The following is a 15,187-nucleotide window of genomic DNA, read 5'->3' on the forward strand; positions in this document are numbered from 1 at the left end:
CATCTATTGAGAAGATAATATGATTTTTTAAATTTATTTACTTTTTAATTTTTGGCTGCATTGGGTCTTCATTGCTGCATGCGGGCTTGTCTCTAGTTGCAGCGAGCAGGGGCTACTCTTTGTTGCAGTGTGTGGGCTTCTCATTGCAGTGGCTTCTGTTGTTGCAGAGTACAAGCCCTAGGCATGTTGGCTTCAGTAGTTGTGGCACACAGACTCAGTAGCTGTGGCTCACAGGCTCTAGAGTGCAGGCTCAGTAGTCGTGGCGCACGGGCTTAGTTGCTCCACAGCATGTGGGATCTTCCCGGACCAGGGCTCAAACCCATGTCCCCTGCATTGGCAGACAGATTCGTAACCACTATGCCACCAGGAAAGTCCCAATCAAATGCTTTTTATCCTTCGTTTTGTTGATACGGTTTATCACATTGATTGATTTGCAGATATTTAACCATCTTTGCATCCCTTGAATAAATCCTACTTGAAAATGGTATGTGATGCTTTTGGTGTATTGTTGAATTCAGTTTGTTAATATTTTGTTAAGGGTTTTTGCATCTATGTTCATCAGGGATGCTGCCTATAATTTTCTTTTCTTGTTTGTTTGTGTTTTTGTAGTGTCTTTGTCTGGTTTTGGTATTAGGGTAATACTGGCCTTGTAGAATGAGTTTAGAAGTGTTCCTTCTTCACATCAATCTTATAAGGCAAAGACTTTGTCATTTTACAGATGAAAAAGTTAAGTCATAAAAGTAAAGGGAGTAATTTGTCCCAAATTACAATTTGTCCAGAATGCAAATACAAGTCAATTTGGATTCCAAAGCATTGCTCTTTCTATCAACCTGCACTGGATTATCCACACACTCAGTCTCTCCATTTCTTTTACACATCTCCAGCTCACTCATTAAGTATGTTCTCTTTTCTTAATTAATTTTATTGAAGTATAGTTGATTTACAATGTTGTGTTAATTTCTGCTATACAGCAAAGCAACTCAGATATACATATATATATATTCTTTTTCATATTCTTTTCCATTATGGTTTATCATAAGATATTGAATATAGTTCCCTGTGCTATACAGTAGGATCTTGTTGTTTATCCATCCAATATATAATAGTTTGCATCAAGCACACGCTCTTTTTAAGCCACATTTTCTGTGACCCCTTTCTCTTTGCTTTCTCTTGCTCAGTTTCCCGTTTAAAATTCCTCTTATTTTTTCCATTCATTTTTGCTTGACTTGTTTGATATGTGAAAAAGTAGCACTAGGCAAGTACCTATGAAAGAAAACAAAATTTGTGCTTTTACAAGTAAAAAGTAGACATAATAAACAATACCACTATTCAAAGACTGAGAGATACCCAAAATTCCTCCAGAATTTCTACAGGAATGTGCATCCATTTTCTCCCCCTTCTCAAATGAGGTATTTTTCTCCTTAACCATCAGCAATAAACTGTATTATTTTCAGTTTGATCTAGTTTTTACTCTAAAATCAGGTTATTTGGGGTTGAAGAGACTTTTGCAGGCTGACCTGGGAACCCAAGCACCAGACATACTATGTTAACCCAGGAAAAGGAATTTTGAAAACCCTGTTTTAGTTGGTGATAGTTTGTATAGTTTTTGGAAATGTATAATATGGAAACATATATGTATAATGTCTCCAGTCAGTCTGTGCAAGCTCCTGATTAATTCAGGACAGCAGCCTCCCCTTTCCCATAATCTTACACACCAAAGGACTGTCGCTTATTTTTTTCACAGCGGTAATTATCTAAATGTGTTTATCCTCTTATCCATTTCAGTTGCCTGCCTGCTTGATCAATGAACGCATAGTTCACATTCCTTCCCTTAGATTCCTGTTCTTCCTCATTTCTGTCACTTGTTCACACAGCATGAAGTTGGTACATGACGTTATAGATAATTGAGAGATGAGATGAGATCCAGGATTTTATTTCTTATACCCTGGCTCATTCCTTAGCTTGGTGTCAGGAAGACTTGCTTTGGTGTCCTTAGAAACTACATTTTGCCCTAAATATATTTTTATAAAGGTCTCATTTATTTATAAATTCAGTGTCTACCTTTTGGGCACCTTCTGTGGTGCTCCAAATTGGTACGTGCTCAAAAATAGAGTCCTGGCCTAGGATTTATGAAAACTGGATCCGATTCTATTTTAAGACCATTTGTGTGACCTTGGGCAATCAAATAATTCTATAATCCTCTCTATGAATAAGACGCAGTTACTTTCCTCAAAGAGAACTTGGCACCATGGACTTTTATTTGTTTCAGGCTCTGCCCTCATAAAACAGTTTATACCTCATGTGGGGAGATTAAATGCGCACACACAAAACAGATAACAAGTCAATGCAAACTATAATCAAACTCTGAAAATTGTCACGTATCTAAAAATGCTATTGAAAGTCAGAAAATGGGTGTTCGTGTGGACTAACATGGTTGGCAATGACTTAATGGAGGAGGAGAGGCTGAAGGTGAGCCTAAGCACACGGGTAGGTATATTAGTCTGCTCGGGCTGCCATAACGAAGCACCAGATACTGGGTGGCTTAAACAACAGGAATTTATTTCTCACGGACCTGGAAGCTAGAAGTCTAAGATCAAGGTGCTAGCTGATTTAGTTCCTGGTGAAGGCAATCTTCCCGGGTTGTTGCTTTCTTGCTGTGTGCTCACATGGCCTTTGCTGGGTGCGTAAGCAAGAATAGAATAGAATAGAATAGAAAGAGAGAGCAAGTTCCCTGTTGTCACTTCCTCTTAGGACTAATCCTATAGAATTATGATGCTTATGAGCTTATTTAACCTTAATTACTTCCTTAGAGGCCCCTTCTCCAAATATTGCCACATTGGTATTAAGTCTTCAACATATGAATCTGGCAGGGGGACAAAAACTTTCAGCCTATCACGGTAGGGTACGACCAAAGAGCGTGGAGAAAAGTGGTTTGGAACAAGGACAGCATGAGAGAAAATGAGGAGGTAGGAAAAGACTGTATATATATTTATATGGCATTAATTATTTCTAAACAAATACTTATTGAGCACCTGCTCAGGACCAGGCACTGTTCCTGGCACATGGGCTGCCCTCATGGAGTTATTTCTAGCGGTGGCAACACACATAAACATAATAAGTCAATTATTTAGCAATGTTATCAGATGTGTAAAAATGATGAGTACTATGGATATAAGAAGAAAGTCAAGCCAGAGATGGGGGTCAAGGGTAGACATGCTGAGGCAGAGAGGTTGAAAAGTTGAATGAGGGTAGTCAACGTAGGCCTCGTTGAACAGAAGAGAACTGAGCGAAGATGAGGCAGTTAGTGAAGTGGCTATGTCCCAGACAGAGGGAAGATAAAGCAAAGGCCTAAGAAGCAGAAAATTCCTGACATTCAACAAAGAAGGAAGATGCCAGTGTGGCCAGAGGGGAGTGAGTGAGGGCAGGGCGATGGGAAAGTCAGAGTGGGTCTCAAAGGCCACTAAAAGGACTTTAGGAGGCAATTCAGGGTTTGAACCAACAAGATCCAACTTTTTGAAGGCCCACTCTAGCTGATGTGTGTAAGGTTAGGAGCTGGGAGGCCATTAGGTATTCATTGCGATAAACTAGACAGGATATGATGGTGGTTGAGACCAAGGTGGTAGCAGGGAGGTGGGAGAAGCGATCTGATTCTGGGTAGATGTTGACAGCAGAGCCAAGAGAACTGACTGCGATTTTGAGTATTACGTTTACATATCGCACCAGATTCATCTCACTGTAGTTAGAGCACTTCTACTTTCCTACCCTCACTCCACCGCTGTTACTTTGTAGGTGAGAAATGCAGGAACCAGAGAACCTCACTGAGTTTTCAGAAATCTCTGTGTTAAAGGATTGAGAACCAACATTGTTTCTGTTTGTAATACATAGTACAACTTCATTTTACATTGGTTTAGTGCTCTCTATACTGTTAAATATGAACAGTCCTTGATCACTCTTCGAAAAGGTGCAGCTCAACTCTCCCTATTTCCCTTTCTTCATTTATTTTTCTCCCAAGCAATTGCCAACATCTAACGTGTTGTACTTGTACATCGTGTTTATTGTCTGTCTCCCACGCAAGAATATAAGCGCAGTTTTTCCTGGTTTGTTCACTACTGTATCTCTACAGCCTCAGGAAGTGCCTGGTACATGTGAATCTGTATTAAGTGAATGTGCTCATGCGTGGCTGTGTGGGAGAAAGCAGGAGGGAGGGAGAGAGAGAAGAGAACGACAAAGTAGGGGAGGAGAAAGGAGAGGAGAAGGAGAGAGAAGGAAAAGGAAATTAAATGGCAAAGCTGCTTTAGGAGCACATATTCCTCAGTGCCCTTTACTAAGGGACACAGGAAATTCAAATTCTCCAGCTTTTTTAGGTCTAATATATCCACATACGTATACACAAACAAAATGATAGAACTAAAATTTAAAAGTAATAAAAAATAAATGAGAGAATTGTTAGTTTTTAAAAACAAAATTCAACTTTTTATATATTCCTTTCCCACAAATGATATTGAGTCTGGGCACATTTTCTTTACTCCAGAAGACTTGAAATCCTGCCAATTTCCACTGGGAGGGAGATGAAAGCTATGGTAGGAGTTAGCAAAGCTATGACATAGATTTTTTGAAATGCGTATTGAGCAAACAAATCAAGTGACACCATTCTTCCCAATATGCTCAACTAGTGGCTTACAATTCTGAAGCCCCTCGTAGAAGAAAATGTGCTACATGCCTATGTATAAAGTGAAAAAGAACCGAAATTTCAGGTCACAAGTTCATAACTCTGAAAGCTGGCCTTTCCAACCTACAGCCCCCAGTAAATCAAAATGCAGTATAGCCAGCATGGGAGTGATTTCCTGCTACTGAATCGGTGTCACCGTCTACTGCAGTTCTTCCTAGATCTGCAAATGGGTTGAATTGTATGAAAACCTACCCTTGGAAATGACGAGTGAATATTTTCAATTAGACTATATTTCAGTTTGCAGTTTAGAAAGCATGTTTTCTGTATCTCACCTACTCACTCTCTCATTTCACCTCAGCTTCGCCTTCCCCCTCCCCGTATGGGCTAGGTAGAGCTCCCTTCCTGGCGTGAGAAGAAGATTACTCAACTGGAGTCTTTCCATGGTCCTTGTGCTGGGTACCTTCCGTGTGCCACTCCAGACCCACTCTCCTCCCTTCTCCACCCTCTCCTCCTACTCTGCCCTCTGTGCCTCGAAAGCCATTAGCCCGCAGCTACCATCCCCTGGGCTTCTGGCTTCTCACTGGGCTCGGCCAACGGGAGCCACTGGTAGGAGAGGGGAGGGCAACGGACAGTAGGCCCTGGGCATTTATTTCTCCTGCTCCCTTCTTACTGGATCTCAGGGCATGAGCTCTATCCCTCTAGCCAAGCACAGTTCCTTTCTGGTGGTCCCTCTGCATTCCAGACATGGCCCCCTTCCCTCTCCCCTTCTGGGCTAGAGTTGGTAACATGTCAATAGCCCCAGATACTGCATTATTTGTTGTTTTCCTTGAACTTGGCTCTTGCTTTGTAAACAGTCCTTGTATTAAACTCTCCTCAAATCACCTGATTTGAGTGTACCCTCTGTTTCCTGCTAAAATCCAGTAATACAGACACCTAATAAATAAAGACAAGAGCAAGACTTGCACCCAGATCTGTTAACTTCAAGTCCAGTCCTCCTACCCTGGCTCATGGTCGAGGCTATTCAGTGGTAAACCTTTTGACAATATCTCATCTCCAGAGGCAGACCCAATTTCAGCCCTAGGGGGCAGGTGCAGGATGAGGCTAGTGGAAACTCAGAAGGAATTGATCATTCCAGAGGTATCATCATTCCACTGTGTTTTATGGCATGAGTGTAAATCAGTCCCACCTAAGATGCCCAGAAGGGAAGGATTCCTGATTCTCAGGCTTTTGCTCTTTCACCATGCTAGCCAAGCCCATCAAACTATGCTCTTCTTGGGGCTTCCCTGGTGGTGCCGTGGTTGAGAGTCCGCCTGCCGATGCAGGGGACACGGGTTCGAGCCCTGGTCTGGGAAGATCCCACATGCCGTGGAGCAACTAAGCCCATGTGCCACAACTACTAAGCCTGCGCTCTAGGGCCCGCGAGCCACAACTACTGAACCCGAGTGCCACAATTACTGAAGCCCGGGCGCCTAGAGCCCTTGCTCCGCAACAAGAGAAGCCACTGCAATGAGAAGCCCGTGCACCACAACAAAGAGTAGCCCCTGCTCGCCGCAACTAGAGAAAGCCTGCGTGCAGCAGTGAAGACCCAAGCAGCCAAAAATAATAAATAAATAAATAAACAAATAAATAAATAAATAAATAACTGAGTAAGACAATTTAATCTGCCTCTGAGGAATCAGAAGGATGTTAGGATTCTACAGCTGCAACTGTCAAACACAAAAAGGTCTCTGGGTAAACCAGGTGCGCAAGCACAGTCCTGTGCTGTGACAAGTTCAAGCTTAGCACTGAAGGAGACAGCTGAACATGTTCATGCCTGACATGAATTTCGTTCCTTGATAAACGTTCCTGTCATGTCAGGTTGGTCTGTGAAAAAACATTACTCTAGACACCCACGTCTTCTCAAGAGTCTATTTAGATGACGGTTTAGATTTACTAAGGACAGTTGACTATGGCCCTTAATTCTGGTTAACAGGCTTGATCTTAGTTGAACTGTATAGAATTTGTTTGTCAAAACATGATTTTTTTCCCTGAGTTAGATAAACGCCCCAAATTCAATTGCTTGATTGAGACCGTTAAAGTGTTAACCGCATGTCAATTTTATGTCACTTGAAAAAGAAGAGGCTGCACACTTGGGTCCTTCCATTTTCCTGAGACGTGCCCTTGAGCTCTCCTCACTGGCTACAGAAATTTAAAGATAAAATTCCATACAGGGAAAATTTCATACAGAACATTTTGCTTTCTTCCAGGGAGTAAAACGAGAACACCAAGGGAAAAAGAAAGCAGCTTTGGCCAGGGAGGAGCCCCATGAGGGTCAGAGTCGAGAACAACCTCAGTTTGTCTGTGCTGTTGCTATAGATTTAAAATATATAGCCATGCAATGGTTTTGGCTGATTTCCCAGGGGCATATATGTTCCAAATTCCTAGCTCATCTATCAAGAGCTATAAATTGTTTAATGTTGCTTAAGACAAGCTGGGTGTTGCCAATACATCCTTCCCTTCAGGGAGCGCTTTTCTCCTTGAACGTTTTCATCTTGGCTTGTTTGAGGCAAAGGCCTTAAGAACACATCAAGTGCTTTGCACTAGGTGTCACCACACCCTGAGGGCTCCTCCGTATTCTATACGGAGGCTTCTATACGAAATGAGGCTTTTCGTCCATTCTTTCTTTCACTAAGCCTTTAAGGATTATGTTTGTTCCAAATACTAAGCTTAGAGGACTTTAGCAAGTGGGAGAGGTCAACAAGTCAACACAAAACCATAATCCAAGCTGATTATTGCTGAGAGATTTAGAACAACGTGCTCTGGAATATTTTTCAACAATCTTGTCCACAACTGAATTATGGGCTCATCTCTGTGCTTTTGCCTTCTTAGACTCTTCACTGTGCCCCAATATAAATATCTCCTTTAGCCCCGTCCTTTCCAGAAGAGAGCACTACCCTCAATTCTTTCTAACGGATGGGCTTGGTAAGTCTAAATGTGTCTCCCGCAAAGCTGTTTGTTCTACTATAGTTCCGGCAGAGTCCCTATATCATAGAGATCCTTGGGAGATTCTGACTCTCTTCTCCGAGGTACCATGCCGTTCCAAATAATAGCTTTTGTGCCATGGAATTCATTCAAGAGGAGGAGAGGCCTTTCATTCAAGAGGAGGAGAGGCCTTTCTCTTGAACGATTTTATGTAGAATATTGAAGATGTTAACTCAGTCATTGGCCCCTAAGCAGGGGCTTCTTTCAAAACAGAAAGGACTGGCAGCTAAATGTTCTTTCAGTTCAATCATCTGAAAGTATAAACACAGGAATTCCACTTCCCTATCGATTTATCGCCAATGCTTCTGACAGATAAAAGAGGTGATCTCACGTTGTTGATTGAGATGGGTTGTAAGATTTTACTTAAGCTCTCCAGCAACAAGGCATTATTTGGACTATGTTAGAGGAAAGGAAAAGTAAAGCCAATTCTTTGGGACAGTTATGGAGAAACTGCCAATGGAGCTGGCATTTCTTCATAAACAGTTGGCTTCAAATGGTCCAGAGATTAATTGACCAGAAGCAAGAATGGCCTCATCAGCCTTCACTTTGACGTCATAAAACTACTGTTGCTTTTTGCTCTTCCCTCCATCAAACGAAGGGACTCAAAGCTCTTCGTGGGTACACATTCCTATTCCCATCACCAAAAGCCCTCATGCGTTTAAATGTCAACGCCTCTGAAAAGGGACCTCAGCCCTGCTGAACCAGGAAGAGAGAGCAAACAGACGCTTATCTGCAGGACCAGAGGAACAAACTTCTCCCTGGTCTGAACCTGAGTCTACAGCCAAGCCAGGCACCAGGACGATACCATCTGGCAGGAGGCCACTGCACAGCCCTCTGCGGAGTCCAGCGCCCTGAAAGAGTTCATTCACTCCACGTGGGTGAGCAATTTCCTCCCAAGTGGCTACTCACCAATGGCAGCCTCAATTACAGACAAGATTGATGGGTCTGTCTGGCGCGCTAAATCTACCTTAGTTCTTTCGTTTTCTTTAAAGAAAAATCTTCACACACAAGAACTAAAGCTCTGGGACAAATTTCATCTCAAATAATGGGATGATTTCTTGAAATGGAAGAAAAAAGGAAACAAAGAGGGAAACCACAAGAAATATTGCAGAAAGTGACTCAGGAAGCACTGACTTCCACACCTCCGTCCTACACACATACACAGACACACACGCACGCACGCACACACGTGCACACACACACACCCCAGAAGGGCAATAACGCTCAGGGCCAAGAGTTGAAGACACTTCCTTACCAGTGTGGGAAAAGTCGTAAGCTCTGACCACGGGAATGCCATGAGCTCTGTGTTCACTCTCTCTCTTCCTGGCTGGATTCCTGCTGCCTGGGTCTGAAGCTAAGGGGATGAGTTTGCCTTTGTCTGGTGTTATCTAGAATAACTTTTTGGTAAAGCTGTATTGGACCCTAAGCCCTCTGAATTTCACCTACTAGAATTTTTCTTCCAGAGCCAGCTACATAATTTATGGGGCCCTGTGTAAAATGCAAATGTGGGTTCCTTGTCCACAAAAGCAGAGAAAAAAGATAGTTCTTTTGTGGTTTCTCTTTCAACCTTTTTCAGGTGTTTTTTATTGGCTATTCAATGTTGCACATGCAACAGAGCACTTCAAGGTGAGTGGAGACCCTCACAGGTGTCTGGGGCCTCACCCCACAATGTGGATTGCATATGCTTGACCACCAAACCTCTGTCCACCACATCCATGACCCCACCAGAGATAGAAGTCAGCAGCAATAACTGGGCAGTCTCAGGGAGTGGGAGGCCAAGAACCCATCCAACAGAGGTGGCAGGAGACAGGAGCACAAGTAACTCAAGGCTCCAAGCTCCCCTGTGCATGCTCCACTGTCCCATTGGACTGGACTTACAAAACACAAATTCAAAGATAAAATTAAGAGTTTCAAGATGGTGACCACAGAGCATTAAACTCCAAGCATGAACCCTTGTGTGAACATGGGACCCTGTATAACTGCACTGGGCACCCACTCACAGAGCCAGCCCTGTTTTCTTCTAATACAGGAAATATGGATATAAAGCTAAAAATTACAAGTTTCTATAAACATATAGATTTAGATAAACAGAGGATATATGCACACATGCACTTACATATGTAGAACTGACTCTTCCCTATATTGTTCTCTTAAACTAGTTGCTTAGATGCAGGGTTACTGAGACAAAGGCATAAACATTGCTGGGATTCTGAGTGTACGTTGACAGATTACTTTGATGAAGGGCGTGGTGATTTCCAATGCCACCAGCAAATCCTGGTAGGACAGGTTGACTATATCCGCTTTGGCACGAGGCAGAGGATGGGGCAGACATGGGTACTGTGTGCTGGGCAACAGTTTTGTTCATTTAACAGGAAAAAAATAGCCTAGTGTTATTCTCATTTGGGCTAAAATGTTATTTTATGTACTTTTTGTATGTCTGAAATATTTTGCAGTTTTTAAAAACCAAAATTTAAAAAAATTAAAGCATGCTGTTTAGTGATGTCATTCAGCAGACACTATTTTTAAATGTCACCTTTCGAGTTGATCTTAATGGGTGAGTCTGCATCCAGCAGAAGAGGAAAAGATAGGAAAAAAGAAGAGAAATAAAGAAAAGGAACGGTAAAATTAAACCTCAGTAGGAAAGTACCTTACCTGGAGTCCTCATTGTCACATGTAGCAGTTGGAGCTATCACTTGTTATTGTAATTGGACAAACGCATCTGGTCTCATACATTCGTTATCAGAATTCATCCAAAGTCCTTTATCCCTTGCTGCTTTTACTGTGGTTACTTTCATGTATGTTTTATCCCGCAGCCTTTCACCCTCAAACAAATCATAAGCCCCTTGGGTTTTCTGCAGCTTTGCATGACACAGTGACAGGTACATAGACATCACCAGACTTTCTAAAAGCATGAGAAAAATTCAAACAGCTTATACACGTTGAGGTCCCTCACCCTATCCTCTCACCCTCATGTGTAGCTATTACTAGATTTATTAGTTTCAGGTAGAATTTATGATAACCATGAATTAAAAGATGAAGAGGCAAATTCAGAAACATATATATACATAAACGCATACAAGAGAATGACATTTTCTGAATCTAAAATACTTGCACTATTCAGAGCACACAATAGTTGCATTTTTACCTAAGTTATTTCCTAATTAATATCTAAATTCAGGAAATTTAATATGTAATCAAGAATAGTTTTTAACTTTAATTTGGCAAATAAAACTCTGACTATATTAAAAGTTTATAATAATTATACATTAAAAGTTTACAAATATTATGATGAAGCTAACAAAAACTGAAGTTAAACATACCTATGTTGGGGGCTTCCCTGGTGGCGCAGTGGTTGAGAGGCTGCCTGCCAATGCAGGGGACACGGGTTCGTGCCCCGGTCCGGGAAGATCCCACGTGCCGCGGAGCGGCTGGGCCCGTGAGCCATGGCCACTGAGCCTGCGTGTCCAGAGCCTGTGCTCTGCAACGGGAGAGGCCACAACAGTGAGAGGCCCGCGTACCGCTAAAAAAAAAAAAAAAAAAAAAAAATACCTATGTTGAAATATTTTAAAACTGAATACTTTTTCTTAAGCCAGAGCTGAAACCAACAATAATAAATATAGACAACGTAATACAAAACCTTCTACAAATGGAGAAAAGTAGTTTTAAGGAGATTCACCGGACAATGCAGTTACTACATACAAGTGTCCTGGCCAGTAAGAAACTCTGAATATAAATACAGATGTAAATACAGAGATAGACATAGACATGGATAAGATGTATTATGGATAAGTGAAAGTGTTATCATCTCTGTGTTCTCTGGGAAGTGGAGGCCATATGTGAAAATACTAACATTAAAAACAAAGTTTATTGAGGACACGGGGAGAGGGAAAGGTAAGCTGGGATGAAGTGAGAGCGTGGCATGGACATATATGCACTACCAAAGGTAAAATAGATAGCTAGTGGGAAGCAACTGCATAGCGCAGGGAGATCAGCTCGGTGCTTTGTGACCACCTAGAGGGGTGGGATAGGGAGGGTGGGAGGGAGATGCAAGAGGGAGGCGATATGGGGATATACGTATATGTATAGCTGATTCACTTTGTTATAAAGCAGAAACTAACACACTACTGTAAAGAAATTATACTCCAATAAGGTTGTTAAAAAAACCCAAATTTTATTGAACACTTATCGTGTGAAAGGTATGCTAGATTATTTAATTCTCACAGCAATCCTAGGGAAATAGAGACTGTTATCTGCTGTTTTGCAGAGGAGGGAACTGAGACTTAAGAAAGTGAACTAAGCTAGTGAGCAGTGGGACCAGAATATGAACCCAAGCAACAAAGTCCTGCCTTAACTTCTACATTTGTCTGCCTTGCATTGCATTATTAATGGATTCGCTATCCTTAAAGCTCGGACCAGGCCACCAACTGTTTCTTGCCCTTGGAAGCTAGCTTGTAGGGTTGCCAGATTTAGCAAATTAAAAATACAGGATACTCAGTTAAATTGAACTTCAGATAAACAATGAATATTTTTTTTAGTATAAATATGTCCCAGTATTACATGAGGCATACTTATATTAAAAAAGATTCATTGTTTATTTGAAATTCAAATGTAACTGGGTGTCCTATATTTTATCTGGCAACCCTACCAGCTTGCCATCTCCCAGGACCTCTGAGTGACCATCACAGTTTCTGAAATGACAGCAGTGTGGCTTTTGAGAAAGATAGAAGAGGAATTATAGGTTAAAGTTCGCATCAAAGACAAGGACAGACCCTGTTTCCATAGACAAAAACTCCACTTTAACAGCAGCCAAAATGAACATCCCTCTTAAGCTTGCAGATTGGGCCAAACGGCCTCGTTGAACCTCTCCTCTCTTTGGCCCTGTAAACCTTAATCAATGTTTACAGAGTGAGGGCCTTCTGACCTTCAAACTTCTCACCTTGTAAATAATGATAATATTTCACTGGGTTGTTTTGAAGATCAAGTGAGGTTATGTCTGTAAACATTTACTGTAAATGCTGTTTTGGGACTCGTGTTTTTGAATATATGAAATTAAGAAGTTATGTCATTTTTATCCAAGAACCAAGAATAAATACTGTTAATCCAAGCCACTTTCCGTGAACATATAAACCAGGAAGCCTAATATTTAAACAAATTGAGATAAAAACTAACGTACTTGAAAGTGTATTTTTTAAAAAAGACAGGTTTAAATTCTGAAATCAGCTGTAAAAATGACTTAGCATCTGTTCAGGCAGTTACATACAAGTAAAAATAGCCCTTTTTATTCTTTATATCCATTATTATGAAGTGTCAACTATTTTTAAATAATATGACATCAAAAGCAAATAATATTAATAAAGATCATCCTTTTTTCTCTTCTTAACTGAAAAGTTACCAAAACACAATTACATAGAACAAAGATTTCATTAAAGACGCTAGCAGCCAAGAGTAACATGGGAAGAGGAAAGTAAATACGTTATATACGTACACGGTGATAATGAAACAATGATTTTTGAGTGAATATTTTTGTTTGTTTGTTTTTGGTTGCATTGGGTCTTCGTTGCTGCGCACGGGCTTTCTCTAGTCGCGGTGAGCGGGGGCTACTCTTTGTTGTGGTGCATGGGTTTCTCATTGCAGTGGCTTCTCTTATTGCAGAGCATGGGCTCTAGGCACGTGGTCTTCAGTAGTTGTGGCACATGGGCTCAGTAGTTCTGGCTTGCAGGCTCTAGAGCGCAGGCTCAGTAGTTGGGGCACATGGACTTAGTCGCTCCGTGGCATGTGGGATCTTCCTGGACCAAGGCTCGAACCTGTGTTCCCTGCATTGGCAAGCAGATTCTTAACCACTGCGCCACCAGCGAAGTCCCTGGGTGAATATTTTAATTTACCAATATTTTTCAGATTTTTGCTCAATTCTTGCTTTTTACACAAGTCTTGTTTTTTTAAGAAACCTCCTTCATCCTGTAAATGGGAATTTTAACTGTTCTGTTCAGAAGGAAACATTTTTCTTGAAAAAAAAAAGAAAAGGGCTCTGAAGAAAAGTTAATTGAACAGAAGACTCAAATATTCAAGTTGGATTGATCAGCAGAGGCAATCTCTTCCCCAAAATTCCTTTGTAGACCAGCAGCTCTCAGTCTGATGAGGGTTAGACTACTTGAAATATAACTTCTTCTAATAGAAACTTCTGAAAGAGTTTTAAGAAACTTTAGGGAGTTTGGAGAGAAATTATAGAGCTATAGAGAAGAAGGAAATAGCTGAAGCTGGTTGACCAGAACGTAATCCTGTGGCTTCAGGATTAGCCAGCTGAGGAGATAGGGTTGTAAGGAAGAGAATATAAAACTTGTGAGGCAGGAAAATCTGAATTCTTGTCCTATTTCCACTACTAACTTGCTGTGTGACTCTGGGCAAATCACTCAATTCCTCTGAGCCCCCATTTTCCTATCTTCAAAATGGAGATGGTAATACCTCACAGGGATATTATGAGGAGGAAATGAGATCATGTGGCATAAATGTACTCATTTAAAGTTGATAAACGGTTGTTATAAAGAGTGTTCTTGCATTACTTATAAGGAAGTAGAACCTGAAGGCTAGATCCTCAGGAAAGAGGGGATTCAGTGAGGAGAGATATAAGAGGCAGAATTCAAAACTTTATACAGTAGAGTTCATGTGGGTACAGGGAGAAGAAACTGAGGATGAAAACATAGATGTAGAGGCCAGAAAAAGAATTATAGTTCCCGAAATTTCTGATGTTAACTGGGACATAGACTTGGAAATTATTGTAACAACCTCCACTGTCTGTGCACTCATAACTAAAGCCATTGTACATGTAGCTGGTCCTACAAAATCACTTCCCACAATAATAACTCCCGTTTGTGCTGTGCCTGAGGGTTGAGTGGAGACAACCCAGAATGGGAGCAGTGACTCAGGAGAGTAGAGAAGAAAGGTCATGAGTTTGAAGGAGAAATACATGATTGGATGCGATAGAGGAAGGTTTCCCAAGTGTCAGCCAAACCAGATAGATGCATTCTGCCTGGATGAGTTCATGTTTTGCATCGGTTCCAAATTGGAAACAGTTGGCAGTCAGCAAGGAAATCAAGTCAAATCAAATCAAGTTATGAGTGCAGTTTTGCTCTTCCCCCTGCTGCCCTGCAGGTAGGAATGAGGAATGAATGAGGTACCAGATACCACATCCCCCAGATTCCAGTGGATGCAGTGAAGGTCATCGGAGTGATTTTCTTGAAGTCCCCTCCTCGCACTGGGCTTAGGGTGAAAGGGAGTGTTCCCTGCCCCCACCCCAGGATCATGTTGAGAATCTTCTCCAGAGATGTGCTCCTATTAACCTTGTCAACCTCCTCACTAATTCATAGCCTTTAGAAAAGATATAACCTCTTATATGAGCTAATAATAGCAGATCTGGATCACTCACTTTGCAAGTCCTGCAAAAATGGTCTGATCATCTCACTCCATAATATAGGTATTCACACTTACTGGTGTATTTATATA

The sequence above is a fragment of the Leucopleurus acutus genome, assembly GCF_964270905.1.
Source record: "Leucopleurus acutus genome assembly, chromosome: 3".
Taxonomy (NCBI): domain Eukaryota; kingdom Metazoa; phylum Chordata; class Mammalia; order Artiodactyla; family Delphinidae; genus Leucopleurus; species Leucopleurus acutus.